Raw genomic sequence first — 20,729 nt, 5'->3', positions numbered from 1 at the left:
TCTCTTTTTTTATATAGAGAGAACAAAAGAAGGCTTAATAGCACTTAGTTTTAAGCCATTCCCAGGGACCATGTGTAAGTGTGGCACCTTTGTAGACTCTTGGCAGAATACTAAATCCAAGGTTAGCTTGCAGGGCCATTAGCAAGGTTCTTTTAGGAAGCCCCTGGCTTATTTCCAGCCCCCTCCCAGGACTGTATGTCCTCTGCTGAGTAGGATATCACTGATGAGACTATTTCCTGTATGGAAGGCCAATTTTGTTAAAATATCAAGGCAATGGAGCTATAGCCATCTAGATAATGGCATGACTCTGTTTGGGCTTCCCCAACATCAAAGCTAAATTAAGGAAATTACCCAGCACTCTCAGTCATTCCTTAGGCAAGATAACAAATAACCTGAAATTATCATTTATGTAAAAACAAAACAGACCAAAATCCTCCATATATGTAATTAGCCAGAGTCTAAGCTCCCCTACTATTTACAGGCAAGCCCTTTCTTCCTCTTCCCGCTGAAGTATGCAATTGCAAAAAAACAAGGGCCATGTTTTCACGTTATTAATGTTCAATAAATCCTAAAATTGAATTTTAAAAGTTTCATTAATCCTTTTTTTTTTGAATTTGAGAAAAAAAAAGTAGAAGGATTAGTGGAAAGCGAATGGACATGCTAGTTTAACCAGCCGGTCTGTGTGGGTGGACCTTGTCCTGTCACCGCTGGACAGAGCTAGCCCACTCAAGAGTAGCCAGTGTTCCTAAGAGTTCTCAGAGAACTGCTCATCCACAAACAGTGATATCAGACTCCATCAACAAGAACAACTTACTGTGCTAAGGATCTGCCATCTCCAAGGTTGTTTTGTTTCCACAGTAGAGCCTGGTATGCCCTGACTAATTTATCAATATCAAACATCAGTGTTGATACCAATTCCTGAATCTATGTGTATATGTGGTATGTGCCTATAATGTAATATCTCCACCAAGATGGCCACTAAGCATTCCAAATGTGACACTGCCAAAGAAAATCATCTTTATCCAGTTGCTGTGTTCACATACAAAAATGAACTAGCACACAAACACTATTTTTTCCACCAGTTTTCCTATCTTATTAAATGCCATCAGTACTGTATACACTTGCTTAGTATTCAAAACTTGCAGCTGATTTTCACTTCTCACAGAGCGATCTGTTTAACTTCTATCTATGGATTTGTAGGAACCACTTTGAGTTATTGCTTCAAAATCTACTTGAGAAAATTTAAAATCCAAAATTTCATGGGGGGAACTCTCCATCAGAGAAATGAGAAGTAATGGAAGGCACATTTTAAATTGCCCCCCGCCCCGGAAAAGTATTTTTAAAAAATTTAGACATTCGCAATTTAGTTAGGCAAGTCAGAAAATACAAAATACAAAATACAAAAATAAGAAACTCCTGTCATGCTGTGTGGAAGTGAACGCTTCTGTTCTCTCTTAGCATTTCCTCGAGGCTTCGCCCTATGGTTACCTAGCAACAGCCAGGTGTGCCTGACTCACTATAAAGGGGCTGCTTGCCCCCTTTCCCTCTCTCTCTCTCTCTCTGCCTTTCTCGGTCTCTACTCCTTCAACTCCTCTCCCCATGCCCTGAATAAACTCTATTCTACACTATACCATCATGTAGCTCATCTCTCAGGGGGAAGAGATGCCTCAGCATGGGCTCAGAGAAGAACCCCCTCCCCTCACACCATACCCCACCTTCACCAAACATACCCCTTCTTCTCTTTCTTTTTATAAAACACAACACTCCCTGATGTGACTGCCTCTACTCTCTGAGTACCTCAATTGCCTATCAACTTAGATTGGTTTCACTAACACTATACTTTAGATCATCCTTTCCAAAGCCAGCTCATCAATAATACGTCGTAAAGTTTTGCCTTCCTGGTTTTACACCCGAGGCCCCTTTCCACCCACAATCACTCTACTGTTCACTGTGTATAGAGCTTAGAGACGTATTCCTTCACACGAAGCCATTGTCCCTCCCTATTCTTCCCCATCACTTTCCTTCAGCTTAGTAAAGTCTTCCCAGCATCTCAACCTATACCCAACCTAGCCCAGCCATCCCAGCTTCTAGCTCATCCCATTCTCACGTGGTTCAAAAACACACACTGGATCATAAATAAAATGCAAGTACCTTTGTTCAGAAGGCATATTACCTGGAATCTTTCCCTCACTCGCTTTTCTAAATCATCCCTAGTTCTAACCTCTGAAATACATTCCCTCCATCCTATTAGATGATTCACCACTTCTGTTCACGCTGTGCTTTTATCTAGCTGTGCTCTCTGGGCCCTCATTGCTTGGACTGCCCACTGAACACCCTTCATGCGCCAGGGCCCAGCCTAAGAACATCCCCATGTGTATTAGAACTCCCTTCCTGCACCCCTCGAAATAATGTCACCCAACTATTAGTCCCTCCCTCACTGGGAGCCACGCAATGCATATAGCTTCTGAGGTGCTTTCCCATAATGCTCAGATGTCTTTATTGTGTTATTAATTAATACCTAGCTTTAATTGTGTTATTATAAAATACAATTTGAAGCTTTCAAAAAGAGGCGTATGGTGATAGAATAAAGTGAAAAGGAAAGTGTCAGTATGGTTAAAACAAACCAGGCAAACCTACCGAATCACAAGCTTTGTGGGAAACATGAGAAAGGGTGGCAGACTCAAGCCAAACGCCATGGGTACAGGGAGTTTGTACCATCTTGGTCTTCCCGTGCAGTGTGGGTAAATGCAAAGAACAAGTTAAAGGAAGAAATGTGAAGTTCCATTCAGACAACAGTAAATGATTCTACTAGAAAGGACGCCTGGATTGTCCTGAACTGCAACATATGTGAACATGGGCCACATTGCCCACAGAACAGTATGTGTGTGTGTGTGGGGGGGGGGGGGGGGGGTTCATTAAACCAATGGGAAGCAACCATCTACTGGGCTTGCTGCAACGTACCTAACTAATCTCAAGGACGGTGAACACGCCAGTGCCTGAGCATTGCATTCGTTCATCCAGCCATTCGTCTATTCCACCGTGAACATTCCCCTTTGCAGGGTGAGGGGATGTACCTTACCTCTGAGATGCAACTGCTCAGGAAGGAACTCAACAGCAGCAAGGAAGAAACCAGCGGAGACTGACAGCTTCCTCTGGGCTGGTGGGTTACGTTTGAAGAGCCTTAGATGGTGACAAAGCACATCCAACCCAAGCCCAGCAGTGAAAGGAAACTGAACTGTGAAAGTGTGGGGTAGAAGAGGTTGGGGTACAGCTTCTGCAGACACCCAGCTCCACTCTACCAACTTTATTAAGAATCAAGAAAGCGAGGGGGAAGATCTTATTACTATTATCATGATAATGGCGTTTGCCGATGACACTAAACTGGGAGGTGTTCTAAGAGCAGCTAAGACTGGCACACAATGCCACAGCCGGAGTGTGACTCTCAGAGAGACGTCAAAATTCACACAATGAAGCATCAAATGCAGCAGCAGCTCCGTCTGGGGATGAATATGCTTAAAGGTAGCATCAGACTTGAATGGGATTCCTAGATGGCAGGGAAGGTTAAAACCTGGAGAACAACATAGGACTGGGAGGGAAAAGCAGAGAAACAGTCCCTTCAGTACTTCTCAGAGACAGTACTATTTTTTGAGCCAGGCACATGGGCATCCCCAGCCGGGACTCCAAGAGTCAGCCCCTCTGCCTCGGCACTGAGACCAGTACTGGAATGCTGCAGGCAATTAGGGGTAATGCGATGCCTCGGTGGGAATTTCGAAGAGAAAAGAAAAACAAATCAAAGGGAGTGAAATATGAGGAAAGACACAGGCGATAAAATGCACATAATTTGACTAAATAACAACCTAAGGGACCGCGATAACCATCTACATAGCTTGAGAATCCAAAACGGGGGCCTGGAGGTTTACTGGCCTGGGCGGTAATTCTAAAGAGTGCATTGAGTCGCATCCATTCGAAAACTTGAGAGAAAGGCAACATTTTGGATCCATTTAATCAAAGCGGGGGTAGGGGGTTAGGGGGGAATCTGTGGCGGGGAAAACTCAGACCTGGGTTTCCAGAAATTATGCATGACTCAAAACCATTTTTCAAATTGTGTGGACAACTTCTGGAAGAAACCCAAAGGCCACTGGAATGGGGGCTTCGAATCTGAAGCTGCAAAACCACCCATTCATTGGCAGAGAAGTCCGGAGGGGCATTAATGACAAGGAGGGCTATGTGCCTACACTGTACTTGACAGTGCCGATAAGGTTTTGAACAACAAAAAATTATACAAATATAGCAGTAAAATAGATTAGAGAGCTTTGAGCAGAAAAGGCACTATTTAATGGAAAATCATTGAAAGGTTTTAAGTAAGCAGCATAATGCACTGTGCTTTTAAAAACATGGAATCACACCCCCAGTCAGTGGGCAACATTGTGCAGTAGCTTTCAAGTGTCCAATCCATGTCCCCATAGGACTTGAGACTTCAATCCATGGATGACCATGCATGTGTGTATATAGAATGCAGTGCATACGGACATACTCATATACATATCTTAGCATGTATTTTCTTTTAAATAGATATTTTAAGAACAAAGAGGCTGGGAGACAGGTCAGCCAGACGAGTGTTTGCCTCATAAGCACAAGCACCTGATTCTGGCTCCCAGGATCCACATTTTAAAAGCTGGCTATGGTAGTACCTGCTCATTTGTAATCCCCGTGCTGGGGAGATGCAGAGCTAGGGCTCAGAGCCCAGCTAGCCTGGCCTCCTGAGTGAATTCCAGGTTAGTGAGAGGCAGTTCTCAAAAGCAAAAGAGATGGACTGCGGCCAAGAAACAACACCTGTGGTTGCCCTCTCTTCTACACATACACACACACACACACACACACACACACACACACCCCTGCAGACACATGAACACAAATGCATACACATACATACACATTTTTAAATATTTAATAATGCTTTATATTTTATAGCCACAGCATCTCACCTTTAAAAAATGGAACCAGGAGTCAGAACACAAAGTAAGGATGCTGGCTTCTTAAGCCCCTAATCTCAAGGCCCTGAATCTCCACCTGCCTTTGAGCCCTTCTTTAGCTCGAAGATCCTCTGTGTCACAGACACCTGCCATTACATCCATAGACTCACTGTCCCAGTGTTGGACAGTCACTGGACCTGGAATATCTATACATCTATAGGCTCATCCTCTAAGAAACTTCCAAAAGACCCCCTGTACAAATATCAATTAGTATGGGATCACATGTCTAAGACATGAATTCTAGTGGCCATATCCAAACCAAAGCAAGGTAATGTCACCACCAAGGGACATTTATACACGCACGCACACACACACACAAACACACATTCGGTACCTTAGGAAATGCACATTGTTAGGAAGTACATACAGAAAATGTGAAACTAACAAACATCTAGTCTCGTCTCTGACTAGCCATATGTCAGCCTTGATTCCTCTAACATTTTCAGGGACATCAAGTGTACAATCCTCATGAGTCTACCTGCTGGCTAAATCAGTCTTACAACTCTAAGCTCAGTACCCACGGAGCATTCACTAGTCACCTGGTGTGACATGCGCAGAGCAATTCTGACTTTGAGACTGCTCAGGTGTGACTCCAGATGACTTGGATGAAGGTGCTGCTCTCCTCTGAGCACTTGCGTGGTGAACAGACATCCTTCTGCAGGCTTAGTGCTACTTTTTGTGTGTGCTGTTTCTTAGTGATTTTGTAGCTTCCAATGACCCCTGTGTGCAGTGAGGCACTGTGATGTGCCTAACCGGAGAAAATATGTGTGTTAGATAAGCTTTGTTCGGCCATGAGTTATAGCACTGTTCCCTCCGAGTGCAGTGTTAATGAACCAACAATATATATTAAATAAGGTGTTTTTAAACAGAAACACATAAAACAAGGTTATATATTGATAGGTTGACAAAATGTTGTGACCAGAGGCTGGCAGGGCCGCAACCCTGTATTTCCCTTAGGAGCAATGGTTCAGTGTGCACTAACTCAATATTTGAAGGAACTTCACCAACCAGAGCTGCTGCAAGAGATGAGAATCAACAATGTGTGTGCATGTGTGCTCACGTGCTCCTGGGGGGTGGGGGGTGCACGCATGCTCAGGTGCACCTTTGTGGGGTGGTGCATGCATGCGTGCATGTGCACACACACACACACACACACACACATGTACGTGCTTGGGTATAAAATTTTATACTATTTTATACCCTTTGGAACTATTCCCTAGCTTTCTACTTTATTTTTTGTTTGTTTGTTTTAATTCTACCTTTAAACATTCACACTGTATATGTTTTAGAATATTTTCAAGTATTTATAAGTATGTTTGTGCCTCTATATATGAGAATATACATTCATGAGGGCAGTTGCGCACAGAAACCTAAAGAAGGCATTAGAGCCCATGGAGCTGGAATTACAGGTGGTTGTAAGCTACCCAAAATGAGTTCTAAGAACCTAGTTCAGATCTTCTTCAAGAGCAGTATACACACTCAACCGATAAGCTTTCCTTCCAACTCTAGTTTGGGTTTTTTTGCTTGTTTGTTTATTTGTTTTTTTATGTGACTATTTATAGCTAGATGGATGTGGATTGTGTTGCTGGCCCATCTACACTCAAATCACTGATATGTGAAGTTTACTATGTTACTGATTGTAACACCAAATATCCAATAGAAGTTATAAATGCTCATATCACCATACAGTTATGGTGCATCTTCAGAAGTGACATACTTATGCTTATATTAGCTACATAACCCATGTCCGCCCAGCCATAAATGTTTTCATTAATAAAAACTTCTAGAACTTAATTCATTATCTTCTTGTCCTTCATCTTCTATCTTTGAGTATGTTATAGAGCTAATTAAATACAGTATTAAGGCAAATCCAAGTTTTCATTCTAATGGCAAAGGGGAATAAAATAGCCTGGGGGATCTTGCATGGAAGCCATGTTCTTTACCCTCCAATGGAGAGGTCTACCGGCTTTATGACTCAAAAGTCACAGACTCGTAATCCTGAGGTGGCAGCTTTTTGCTGTCCTTGGGAGTGGGGCATTGATGTGCCTTCCTCCCTGGCTCCTCTGAGTCCTTTCACCATCCTCATGGAACCAGAAGCCACATGGTCCCTGTGTGCAGTTGTCTTGTTTGCCATGAGACAGAGCTATCTTACTGAAGAAGCCCGAGTCTAGTGGGTACGGCTTCTGCAGTCTCAGGAGCAGCTCCTTCGTCTTGCAGTTATGTTCCTGGTCAGCCTGGGTTTTGTGGATCTGAACTGCAGCAGACTTTTCTACTATGTCTGTCTCAGTGAAAGGAAAAAAATAAACAAGGATCAAAGGAAGAGATGAGAAAGACAGGGTTTGTGAAAATGTGTGTGTGTGTGTGTGTGTGTGTGTGTGTGTGTGTGTGTGTGTATGAATTGCCTACATATCTGAGTTCCTGGAAAAGTCTATCATATTTCACACAATTCCATTTTCTCTCATCCCCCTATACAAGTTTGACTAAATGTTAACAGTAATGTTATTATCTGTAAGTTTTATTAGGTATTTACTATAGGGCCACTTTATATACACAATTCTGTTTAATTATCAAAAAACTTGTCCATGTAGGACTAGGCAGCAAGCACGAGGACTGGAGGTCAAGCTTCAGTGCTCATGTCAACACAAAAACAAAAAGAAAAACAACAACAACAAAAAAACCAAATCCAGACAAGATGGAGCATGCTTGTAATCCCAGTTCTAGGGCGTGGAGACAGGGGGATTACTGAGGCTCAGTGACCTGCCAGCCCTGCCTATGCCGTGGCTCCCAGGCCATTGAGATACCTAACTCAGCAAACAAGATGTCTTCCTGAGAAGAACATCTGAGGTCAGCATTGGTCTTCCTTTACATGTGTGTAAATATACACACATGCATAAATAATGTAATGCTATTACGTTATTGTAGATGTTATTGTAGTCAGACTCTTTCTACACACATGGAAATGGAAAACCAGAGTCTTATGTAGGTGATTAGTGAATGAATGAATGGAAGAAGAGTGAAAATAGCTGAACAAACAAAAAATATGTTCATCTAGCTACCCGACTACTAAGTCGTGGTTTGAATCCTGACCACTGACCCCTGGCCCCTGACCCCATGCGTTTGACTACATAACTAGACCACCTTATTAATCTCTAAGCACCCTTCCTACTAGAAAATTCTACGTTATTTTCCAACGTTTGGCATTTGCCAACCAAGGTCTCATGTCCAAGAAACTAACCAGTATAAGTTAGATAGAATGACAGAAATGAATTTGAACTGTAGAAAGTAGAGTAGAAAAGATGGACAAGAAGGAACAAGAAAATCTGGAGCTCAAACTCCCCATTGGCCTGAGAACCCTATAATCCATCGTACTGACCCAGCTCTAATTATATCATTAAATAGTTGGGGCCAGCCCTATTTTTCAGAATGGTGCATAGATGTATGAGTGATTCTTCATCCATGTCTTCTTTTTAAAAAGTCCTACAAGAACTTCTGAAATTTATGAGTATGAACAAATCAAACAATTCAGTTTTTTTAATAATGCAGTATCCTTATAATGAGATTTGGAGGGATGGTAGATGAAGGTCAGAGATCCTGTGGACACATCCTGGAAACCGTGCTAGTGACTCACAGTTGAACCAAGCCTCTAACTTCAGCCAAAGGCAAGGAATTGAATCCCCCAAGTAGACAAACAGGTGCTCGGGGCTCAGCTGCTCACGAAAATGAAGCCAACCCACACACCCATGATGCCAACCGAGGTCTACAAAGTGAGTTCCAGGACAGCCAGAGCTATACAGATAAACCCTGTCTCGAAAAAAAAAAAAAAAAAAAAAAGCCATAAATCAGATTTAGCTTTTTTTTTTTTTTTTAAAGTAAAGAATGAAAGACAGACAAGGCCCCTCACTAAGAAGCACTCTTGGCAGTTGTCGTCTGAGAGGAGCCTACATTCCCACGTGGCTGTGTGACATTGGTGGTGGCTGCTGAGTCCGGCTAGCACATACCAAGAAGAACTTCAGACTCCTTTCCCGCCTCTCAGAGAGAATCAGATGACAGGAATTAGACCAGCTTCTATTTCAAGCTCAGAGCTCCTTCATGGCTGACTTTCTTTTGTAAGAATCTGTGATGGCAGCTTGTTTGATTTAAAGAAAATCAATGAAGACCTTACATGAGAAGGAAGAAAACAGAAGCTCGGGTATTCCCGGGTTAAGATAAAAGTCCAAATAAAGGGCACCACACACGGGCATGCACTCTCTTTCTCTTGCCCTCAAAGCAAAAAGAAGAAGAAGCAAAGGAGAAATTGCTTTGTTGGAGGGACAGCATTTGCTTCATCTTTACAGTATAATCCGATAGACCTAATCCAGTAACAAGCAGGATGACTGACATGGGGTAGGGCAGACGGGGAGAATAGGTAGTCACAAAAGATGGCTTTTGGTCCTTCTGGGGAAAGAGATCATTCACGACGTGGACTCATTTCTATCTTCCTCCCTTCTCTGGTAATAATGGGGATATGTGGGATAAGAAAAGCTCACAGTGGAAGAAACCCCCACTGACCTTGGCCTCTGGCAAGTGTGACCCTTGAGTGCACAATGGGGTCAGTTTGAACGGAGAGGGATTTCACCGACAGGATAACTTTTCTCTTTCAGCTTGGACTCCGGACATTCCAAGCCTTTCTCGAAGCCACCCCTTTCCTCATCACACTTGAGGACCCCACCCTTCTCCAGCACTCCCCTGAGTCCCCTCAAGTCCCTATTGTGTGTATTATTTATGATCTCCGGGCCTTTCCTTTCAGAATATCGGTCCATAATAGCGCCGTCTACGTTATTTATGACGCAAGGAATAACTTAAGCCACATTAGGAGCCTCAACATTATAGGGGCTTTAGAGAGCTACATTTTTCTAGTTATGGTTAAACTACAGCAGTGATAAATCCAGCCGTAAGAGTACAAGAGGGACTGCACGGGACAGGTGTTGCCCATTAGTCACCGGGAGGAAAGGCAGGACGCCTTGCAGATGCTTCGGTGACTCTTCCTGAGAACAGCTGTGGGAAATCCGAAATGGTGAGAGGCAGGGGGGTGGTGGAAGGCAGTAATGAGAAAAGATGGGGAAGCCAGCCATGGGAGGGGAAGGAGGAACCAGGTTCAATATGCAGAAAACAGAAATGAAGCCCAGAAATCTCTTTCCCCGATCCTTACACGTCACGTACTTCATGGGTTCTCCGAGCGCGCCCGGGGATGAGCTTCCACTGTGGATCGGAAAACAGTTCTTAGCCCTAAATTACCACGCCCCATTAGTGGCACGGACCTCCACACAAAGCCTTGCTGGATATAAAGTATCAACAACACAGCTATGAAAGCCACCACTCTTAGCTCTTTTTATATGATTAAGTTTTTATCATCCATGAAAATCAGGCCACTATTTTCCCATCTTTCTCCCTGAGATAGTACAGGGTGCTCTGAACTCAAAAGCCATTCCTCAAGCACTGGTCAAGGCTGAGTGTGAGGATAGGTGACTCTGGAAAACAGAAGTCACACACCAGGATAGTTCTGGTGTTAATGGTGAAGACCCTAAGAGAGTTCTTTATCCTATCATGTTGATAGCATACATACATCTGTTTGTTATGGTTTGGGTGTAAAATGCCCTTCACAGACTTGTGTTTGAACACTTGGTTTCCAGCTAGTGACTCTGCTCAGGGGAGGTGATAGATTGTAGCCTGGCTTACAAAGGTGGGCCACTGGGAAGAAGTAGGCTGAGGTATTTTGAGGGTTTCCAGTCTTGTTTCCACTTCTTCTCTCTACTCCCCAGCCCAACAGGATGTGAGGAGCAAACCTCACCCACATATACTACTCTACCCTCCATGCCCCTTCCTTGTCATGGTGGACCGAGAACTTATGAACCCATGAATCAAAACAAACTCCCCTTCCTTTGCATTAGTTCAATCAGGTATCCTGCCTTTGTAATAAGGAAGAATGGTCATTTAGAGAAAAGAACAAGGGGTCCATCACAGGAAGCACAGGCATGAGACAGCAACCGAAGGCAAAGACAGCATCTTTGTTTCCAGTGTCCAGGTGGCTTCTGCAGACTCTATATCTCTGGTCTCCATGAGGTGTGGGGAAATGTGGCACCCTAGAACCAGAGACTTAATGGGACAGAAGTAAGGTCAAATTCATCCTGGTTTCTCCATAAAACTTTATGAAAGCAACTTTACAACAGAAATATTATTTCAATAGAAAGTGACTAGAATTCAGTGAATTTCGAAAGATGGATACACCAAGAGGTTATGTATTCTGAGAGCATACACTCTTGGGGTTTGCAGGCAGTTAGAAGATATAGGCCTGTTATGACCTCCCCAAATTCTATACACGTACATGAATATCTTCAATCTCTGGGTGTGTAGTGCCTCCCTAAGAATTCAGTCCATCCACACACAACCTCCACTGTTATGGGCATTGTGTTGGGATTAGAAATTGCTAAGACTCATTCACTCAAGAAACTTATCTATTCAATAAGTGTTTAAAAACACACTCAAGTACTGTACTTGGAGTTATGAAATCAGTAGCAAATACAATGGCGTGAAGCCCCTCCGCTACAGAGTTCTCAGAGATACCGTTTCCTTAGTTTGACCTGACCCGCTCTTCTTTGATGATTCTGCAACTGATCCCTTTTAGGACATGTGCAACACAGGCCTTGGTAATTAAAACACTGATTTTTAAATTTTATTTATTTACTTTTTTACTCAGCTAATAACAGAGTGGTATATATTTGTAGCAAGCCTGGAGAATATAGACTAAAGCTCTTTTGGGGCCCACAGTCTACTTGGTGATGACAGCCCAAACCAAAATTTAAACAGAAATTGAACAGCTCTAATTCAAAACTCGGAAATCCAAAATTTGAAATTTCAGAAGCATGCACATGATATGCCACACGTGGAAAAATTTTCACCTGCTTCCAGTTGATGAGGTGCAGTCAGAATGTGAGCAAGCACACTAAAAATACTGCACAAAACCATCAGAGACAATCGGACACGATATATAGGACACATAAGTGGATTTATGTTTTGACTTGGGTCCTATCCTCTAAGATATCTCCTCAAGCATATGATAACCTTCCAAAATGGGAGAAAATTAAGAATTTGAAGTGCTTTTGGTCGCAAGCATTTAAAATAAAGACTACCAATGATGATAGTTTTGTAGATAGGCAGGTAGGTAGACACATGCATACATACTTATAGATTCTTTTTTGAGACAGAGCCTCACTATATATCCAAGGATGGCCTAGAATTTACCATTAAACTATATATTATTTATAGCTTTATGAACAGCCAAGGGATATGCAGGTAAAGCTAATAGGGTCATAGGGACATATGGCTACTACTTCTCATTGTAACTTGACATCCTACTTCCCAAGAGTCCTGTGCTAATCCTTCTCATTCTCCTCTGTTTACTCCCAGTATGACTCACATTTTGGCCTTGATTATACACTAGCTTGCTTCTGTACCTTCCCCTCTCCAGCTGGAGTTCTACAGATGCATTCATCACTTAGCAAACTCTATGTGCTTATATGTTTCAAGGCTCTGGACATTATCCCCAGTCTCTAAAAGAGGAAAGAGATGAAACCACAGAGTAGGGTAGCATAGGGATATTTCAAGTTAATGCAGGTATGGTTCATACCAAAGCTTGCTGCCCACAAGAGTGCTTTCTTCTGACTCTTTGATGATTCAAACCCTCCTAGCCGTGTACAAGTGTTATATCAGTGAGACAGAGTTAAATATGACCCTGCTCTAAGAGGGCCCTAAGGAAAATAGTCTGTTTCTCTCCCATGTGAAGCCTGGGATGGGTACAGTGACTCCATGCTTTTCTAAACATCTGAGTTCTTCCTTTCTCTCTTGTTCACTGCCATCCTTAACACAGGGCTTCTGCTCCATCATCAAAAATGACTTTTACTGTTGCCACTTGTGCTTTCTCAACTAGCTCCTGAGGAGGGGCAAAAGAGAAGAGAGGGCCTGTCTTTTCCTTTAAGGACGTGACTTGCAAGCTGTGCCCATCCCTTCTTCTGATACATTATTGGCTACATCTTAGGTATACAGCCAAACCTAGCTGCAAGAGAGGCAGACTGAGAATCAATATACTCAGCTAAAAATCCTTGTTAAGTTGGAAGGGCAGATTGGAGATGTCCAAAGCAGATATGACTTCAGCAGATATATGCCCCCACCAATTGGACAGTAAGAGAAATGACAAATACACAGAAAGGAGAAAGGAGGATATTAAATGTAAGATGCAGAAATACATGCTGTTAAGAAAGCTAACCCCCACCCCCTTTTCTTTCAATCTCAACTCCTTCTCCTGAAGCCTTGTATCTGTAATTAGATTCTAGACTCTCAGGAACCTTAAGCTTGAGGAAACCACTTGTCTAATTTTTGTCCTTCAAGTTCTATAACTGAAAGATGACCCTCCTACAATATCATTTGCATTCTGGATGTAAATATACTGTGAAAGACAATGATTACCAACATCATACCTGAAATTTGAGGCTCTTTTTGTTTCACAGTAAGGAAAAAAAATACAGAGTGAAAATCTACCCCCTAAGTGCCTCCCCTCAGTTGTATTAGAAATAAAATGCCTTAAGGCTAAACAGACAGCTCAGCACCTAAAATCATATACTGTTCTTGCAGAGGACCAGAGTCCAATCCCTAATACTCACACTGAATATCTCACCACTACCTGCAACTCCAGCTCTGATACCCTCTTCTGGCCTAGCATGGTGGTATAGTTCTTATTTAGCATGCACAGAGGCTGTTCTTAATTATAAAGTTATTAATTATAAAATCATCCCTTTGAAATTGACTTACCATATGCTAATGGCTTTCATACAGTCTGATATCAAATCTTAACATGTTTTTAAAAGGGTAGGCCAGTAACAAAAACAGAGACCCTAAGAGGCTTGACTAAGGTATGCAATTATCATTAACTCTAATTCCTATTTCTTGGTATTACACAAGCTCACAAATGACTGCCAATCTAATTGTAATGAAATCCTCTCAAAACACTTCCTGTGTCTTTATTGGTTGGAATAGGGCAGTGATGATGGTAGGCTCTGAGGGACTACTGGGCATCTTGGGGCATGGGTGAGGGCTAGAGATCACATCCTTGGTTGAGCCTCAGTGAACCACACCCTCAACAATCCCCTTCCATTATGCCTAAGTGGAACCTGGTCCTTCCCAGAAATTTCAGAAAATGGCAACAGTGAAGAGATTTCATGGACATGATTAAAATCTCTCAGCAGATGATTGAGCCATAGGAGATTAACATGGGTGGGCGGGAATTTTCTTTATTTCATTAGTAACTTTCCACTCATTTTTTAATTATTTCATACATGAATATTATATTTATATCATTATTTATTTATTCCTTATTTTCAGTTTACATTTATTTTTGACAATTTCACACATGAACATTATATTTATATCACTTCTACCCCCTACCTCTCCCCCCTCCGACTTCTCCTGTGTCCCTCTAACGTCATCTCAAATTCATGAGCTCTTCTTCTATATTGTCACTAAAAACACACGATGCCTCTACTGAGTCCAGCCACTTGGGATTGGATAACCTATCAAAGGGATCCTCCTTAAAGGAGACAGCCCTTCTCAAAGAGACTCTAGGGGCTGCAGTGATGACCTGGTGGATGAAATGCTCAGTTCAGTATGTGAAGACCTGAGTTTGAATCACCAGTACTCACATAAAAAGCCAGGCACATGCTGGGGTGAGACTGAAGCCCCAGAACTGAAAGGCAGAGACAGGTAGATACCAAGGGCTTGCTGGCCAGTCGGGCTAGCTGAAATATCAAGCTTCTGATTTGGTGAGAGATGCTGTCTCAAACAAAGGAGACAGAGAATAATAGAAGAGATGTCAACCTCTGGCCATTACATGGACATGTGCTGGCAGGCACACACATATACACACAATGCATGCATGCACTCAAATAATAAACAAGTAAGTGTCGGAGGTCAGAGACTCCAAGGAGCAAAGTCTTTGTCTCTCTGTCTCTCTCTGTCTCTGTCTCTCTCTCTCTCTCTCTCTCTGCCCATGTGTATCTTCCTCTTCATTTCTTGCTTTAAAAAAATAAAACAACAAGAAGCTGACACAAACCATAATGCTGAACGGAAATGAATTCTGTAGACACCCTGGGGGAAGTTTGAAATGGATGGGTCCCCAAGTTGATCCTGCAAATGAGAACGCATCCTAACCCACACCTTGATCTCAGCTGGGAGACCCTGAGCTGAAAAACCAGCAGAGCAGAGCCCCCGACACCTACCGAGACTAGGAGATAAGAAACAGGTATTGTTTTAACGTTTGTGGTCATTTGTGAGTTACATAACCACAGAAAAGGAACACTCGGGCTGTGCACTGCACGTGGGCCCCTGTGCCAAGAGGGCAGACCAGGTGCTGGGGAGCTTTCTGGAAGCCAATTCTAACCCCTGCTTACTTCCTAGCCTCAGAGCCTCTGTTCTTTGACTTTGCTTGCTGCCATCCTGCCTCCAACCTCAAATCAGGTTTCTGCCTGTGATTCAATCTCTGGCTCCCTATGAGAAATCTTTTTTATATAAAATTAATATATAAATAAATTTGCTCTTGGAGCGGTGCAGTGCGGAACAGAGGCGGCTGGGCTCTCTAACGCCCATCACAAAGAAAGATTGCAGAGCGGGGGGTGGGGGGGAGGCAGAGCTTTATCCTCCGTGGGGAAGCAGAGAATTCATAGTGATCTTATTGCAGATGTAAAATTAGGTCAGGGGCTCTATAAACTGATTAAAGCTAATGCTTCACGCTTCTAAGGAAAACAGCAGATACAGAAGAGAACAATCTCTGGCTAAGGATAAGAAGGAAGAAACCCCTCTGTGTTCATAGGCGGCACAACCATCCAGCATCCTTGGCCAACACGGAAGTCCAGGAAAGATGCTGAAAAAAAAAAAACCCCTAAATGCCTAAAGGGGTACAGCTACAAGCCAGAGACCTAAAGGTGCCCAACGTCAGGAGTGTTGAACTACCCTGATTGTCCTCCATCCCATCTCTTGGCCCTCTGGGTACTATGTGTCTTAGAAGTCTACAAGCATCCAGGTTTTAAATATCAGGATTTGTATATCATAGAAATCAAATGCCTTGTCTATTCAGGGAAACCTTAGCGCTATGGTCCAGAAGCATAGTCTTTGCATTTCTCTTCCTCCAAATATCTCAGTCCCTATTTTTCTTTGTGGTATTACTCAAATTCTTTTATCGATTCCCCAATTGTCTTCCTCTCTTTCCTTTCTGTGAGATGTGAAATATGAACGGTATCCCCCTTTTAAATCCCAGCCTCAGCTCCCATTACTAGCCACTCCCCTTCTTCAATGTATCTTATGGGTTTTGAAAGGAACCCTAGTCAGTATCTACTGATAAAAAAACACAGACTGCCCCACAGCAGAGTCAGGGCAACTTGCAATGCAGATGTGTGCCTGTGTCTCATTTGAATGAGAATCATTTTGAGCCGCCAAATATGTTTATCTTTTCTTTCAAAAGGCTGGAGGGGGAGGGGTGAGCTCAGCAGAAGACACAGTATGGTGTTATCCTAGGGGCTGGAGGGGCTGCCTACAGGTTTCCCCACTTCGTATGTACAGCCGACGAAGTTATGAGATGCTGAAAGGCTGCAGGTCACCTGTCAATGGTTATGAGGCCAACTCCTTCAATTTCAGCTTTAAATGAAACAGTGAGGTAGGACACCTGGGACTTGAATCAGTCACATTTTTATTTCAGAAGTGACCAGAGTCATTTAGTTCAGTTTGGGTCCGAGTCCAGTAACCAGTCCAAACTCACTTGGGGAAAACTGTGTAGATTATTTGGTCCACACAGGATGAAAACTATTGGATTGAGTTTGAGTCCAACTCACTGAGAAAGAAGTCCAGTGCCAATTAAAGGGGTATTGTTTTCCTAGATGGAAATGCATACAGGACTCTGATTCATAGGTCTCTGTCTTCCCAGGCCCTGGGCTTTCATAAACTTGGTGGATATGATTAACCTATGTGGCTGGTACTTAGAATCAAACCAGAGTCTGTTTTCAGCCCATTTCAATATGGTTTTAGCTTTAAATACTGGAGAAGAAATAAAAGTTAAAGTCATTGACCAGTCAAAGCCCTAGAGCAGAATTCTTTTGCCCAAATGTACTGTGTGATTTTTTGTTTGTTTTTTTGTTTGTTTGTTTGTTTTTTAGGGGAGGATGGGTGGGAAAACTCAACCACACAGCTCCTTCAAAAAAATCCTACATGGGTTGGGAAGAGAGCTTAGTTGGTCTCGTGTTTTCCATACATGCATGAAGCTTTGAGTTTGGTCCCTAGTAAAAGTGTTGGGCCTGGTGATTCCAAATCCCAGTCCTGGGAGATGGAGATAGGAGAGTCGCTGGGGCTTGCTCTCCCCCAGTCTAGCCTAATTAGTGAGCTCCAGGTTAACTCTGCCTCAGAGAAGTTGGTTAGAGTCTTTGATGACACCTGAAGCTGACCCCAGGTACACATGCTCACAGAACCCACTTGTACATGAACAGTAAACATATCCATGCATTGAAAGACAGCTCTACATTAAAAAAAAAAAAAAAAAGGTATTTTTTTTAATGGAGAAAGCATTTCATCTCGATGTCATGTAAGGCCCCCAGAGTAACAGCAGAAATAAAAACCAGCTTTCTACAATTAGTTAAAATTAAACCATGCAGTAGCAATGTTCTTGCAATTAACAAAATTCTTCCCAGTCCTTACAAATCTGCTGGCCTGTTGCATCACAATTTTAAGTTGATTTTAACTTAAACTTTTGTAGATCTACTTAAACAAGTATCTCAGTAGCAGCACCAGGGGGCTGACTCCATGCTAGGATGTGCTAATCTCTGGGATTGTCGTCATAGCTTAAGAAGCAGCAATAGCTCATCCCCTTGATGATCATACCACAGCCCTGCTTGGTTAAGACTGCTTGGACTTCTGGAGTCATCAATGGATTCTGACATAGCAAATACCAAAAGGTCTAAAGCAGGAATTTGAAAGATCTTGAGCCAGAGGAGGCAAGTGAAAGCTTTACGGAAATTGTTTTGGTAGAGAAAGGGCAGGTAGCATGATCTCAGGGTACACACAGGAGTATGTAGAAGCTTAATAATATGCTAGGCAGCCCTCAAAAACCTGTCATTCAAGACGACTGCGGACTACATGTGGCATAGGTTTTCATGGGTTAGCTTTACCTGCCATGCCGTGGTTAGCTGGTGGCAAAGAAAGCTCATGAGAAGGGACCCAATCCAAGAAAAGACTTTATCCCAGGCCACTCACAATCTTGATCTCAGGGGGGTTACATGGCATTGAGCACACCATTCTCCTCGTTGATACCCATACCAGTAATTCTCTTAGATGAGGAAGAACTTTTTGCTTAGTAGGGCGATCTTCATTGGAGAGCTAAAATTATCTGAATTTCAAGAACTGAAGACACAAAGTACCAGGAGCATCGTGGTGCAGAGAAAGGAGTACTTAGCAGGAATCATAAACTGTTGTAGAGATTAGACTTACTTTTAATTTGATCCTTGAGTTTCTGAAAGATCAGAAATAAGCATTTATATTCCTTATCCTGTCTTGCTGAAAACAGAAACAGAGGCATATAGTTCATGGTGATGCAGTCTTGTCTTTGTAGAATATTTTCCATGGCAATTTCCAAGCCAATCATCAGGCTCCCTAAGGAGCTACCTATGTACTCTCTCTATTTTCTCCTTAAAAAAAAAAAAAAAAGACTCACTTGCAAATTCTGGGTTTCAGCCTAGTTCTCCCACTTCTGAGTTACATGATCTTAGATGCCTGCTCGACCCTCTGTGAGCACCATCACCTGGTGTAACTAGCCAAAAGCAACAACACCAGTCAGAACCCCAGCAGGAAGAAGATGGCACATCCAGAGGAGTAACTCAGGAGACTTTACTGAAGATGCTAATTATAAAGATGAGAGCAGAGCAGAGCCAAGGGGGTGAAAAAAGGAGGATATCTTGTGGAACAAAGCCAGCAGGGGACAGTCACTACCCCTAGACTTGAAAGTACACAGAGCTGGAGGAAAGTCTGTTACCCACAAAGAAGAATGAGGACACAAATGAATGTACCCGAAAGATCCAAGGTCTCTGGTAAAAGAAAAGGTAATGGCCCTAACTTGGACCACTTACCAAGGGCCAACCTTACTTTGCTCCCACTCTCCAATCCCTTGATGAAGTCTCTATCCCATTTAACAAAACCGAAACCGAAAGGCAAGGACTCCCAAGGTGATGGCTCAGAACAGTTGACCTCCTGGGGCACAAAGCTGAGTAAAGAGGAGAGGCAAACAGAAATGTGTGCACAAGCAGAAAGAATCCAGAACCCAATTCGGATTCTTTGGATTTCAAATTCTCTCCACAAAAATTCTCCTGTCAGCCGCTATCAATCCCTTTGAGCTGACATGGATGATAAAATGTAGGCACAGCAAATATTAAGTATAGTGACAAATGCCTATAATCTCCAAACTTGGGAGGCAGACGAAGGATCACATGTCCAAGGCCAGAGTGGCCTACACAGCCAAGTTCCAGGACAGTTAGGTTATGTGAAACCCTCTCTCGATAAACCAAAACAGAAAACTATGGGTTAGTAAATGAACATCACAATAGCAATTGTTGTCCATGAAGATCCCGGGCACCTTGAAACTACACAGATGGTAGCCATTAGCTTTAGTTACCCACAAAGAACCTAATGATGAAAATACTCCATACCTTGATTATAGAAAGCACAGAAACAATGCTATAACTGACTTGGAAACTTACTAATCATGGGACCAGAAGTTGTCCTACAGGTATCGCAGGGAAGAGAGTCAACAATGGTATTCCAGCCTTAGATCTTGTTTGTTATTGTACCAGTCTGCAAGACAAGAGGTGCTTACTAGTAAATAGTATCATGAGTCTCATGGGAGGAGCCAATTGACATCTGCTTGAGGCCTATTCTGTAGAAGAGAATTTATGTTCAGTACTATGGATCTAGTCAAAGGTTTATAACTGGTGAGGGACATATATTATAGGAGTGAACTGTCAGGGATTGGTTCTAATGTTTTGTCTTAATTCAGCTCCCAAAATCACACACAGCATGTCCAAATGCTGAGGGTCTTTATCCCCAATTGTTTTTTTGATTAATTAATAAAGAGCCAACGCCAATGGTTGGGCAGGGTGAAAGGGGCAGGACTTTCAGATTCCCAGGCAAGAATCACTGGGGAAAAGAAGGGATTCCACCATGAGAAGGGTGTAGGATGGACCATGCCATGACAGGGATGCAGACTTAATGGCCTACCAACATGTAAAAATTCAGGAATGTGGCCCTAGGGGTCACTCTCCTGACTGGGTCTGGGGTAGCAGAGATGAAATATAGATTTTAAAAGATGTTAACTCAGGAATGCCAGAGGGGAAAGTGTGCTAGCTATGAGGAGGTTCAGGAAGTGCTCAGCCATTGAGCTAGTAAGGCATATTAAAAATAATACTCTGTGTGTGTGTGTGTGTGTGTGTGTGTGTGTGTGTGTGTGTGTGTGTTTCATCTCGGAATCCAGAGAACTCTGGCAGGTGGCTAGAAGTGCAACCACCCACCAGGAGGGAGCTCAAAGCAGATTAACAATTCACCGATACAGTGATCATACTAGGCAGTGATCATACTAGTTTT

The sequence above is a fragment of the Mus caroli genome, chromosome 8 (assembly GCF_900094665.2).
Source record: "Mus caroli chromosome 8, CAROLI_EIJ_v1.1, whole genome shotgun sequence".
Classification (NCBI taxonomy): Eukaryota; Metazoa; Chordata; class Mammalia; order Rodentia; family Muridae; genus Mus; species Mus caroli.
This window is presented reverse-complemented; position numbering follows the sequence as displayed.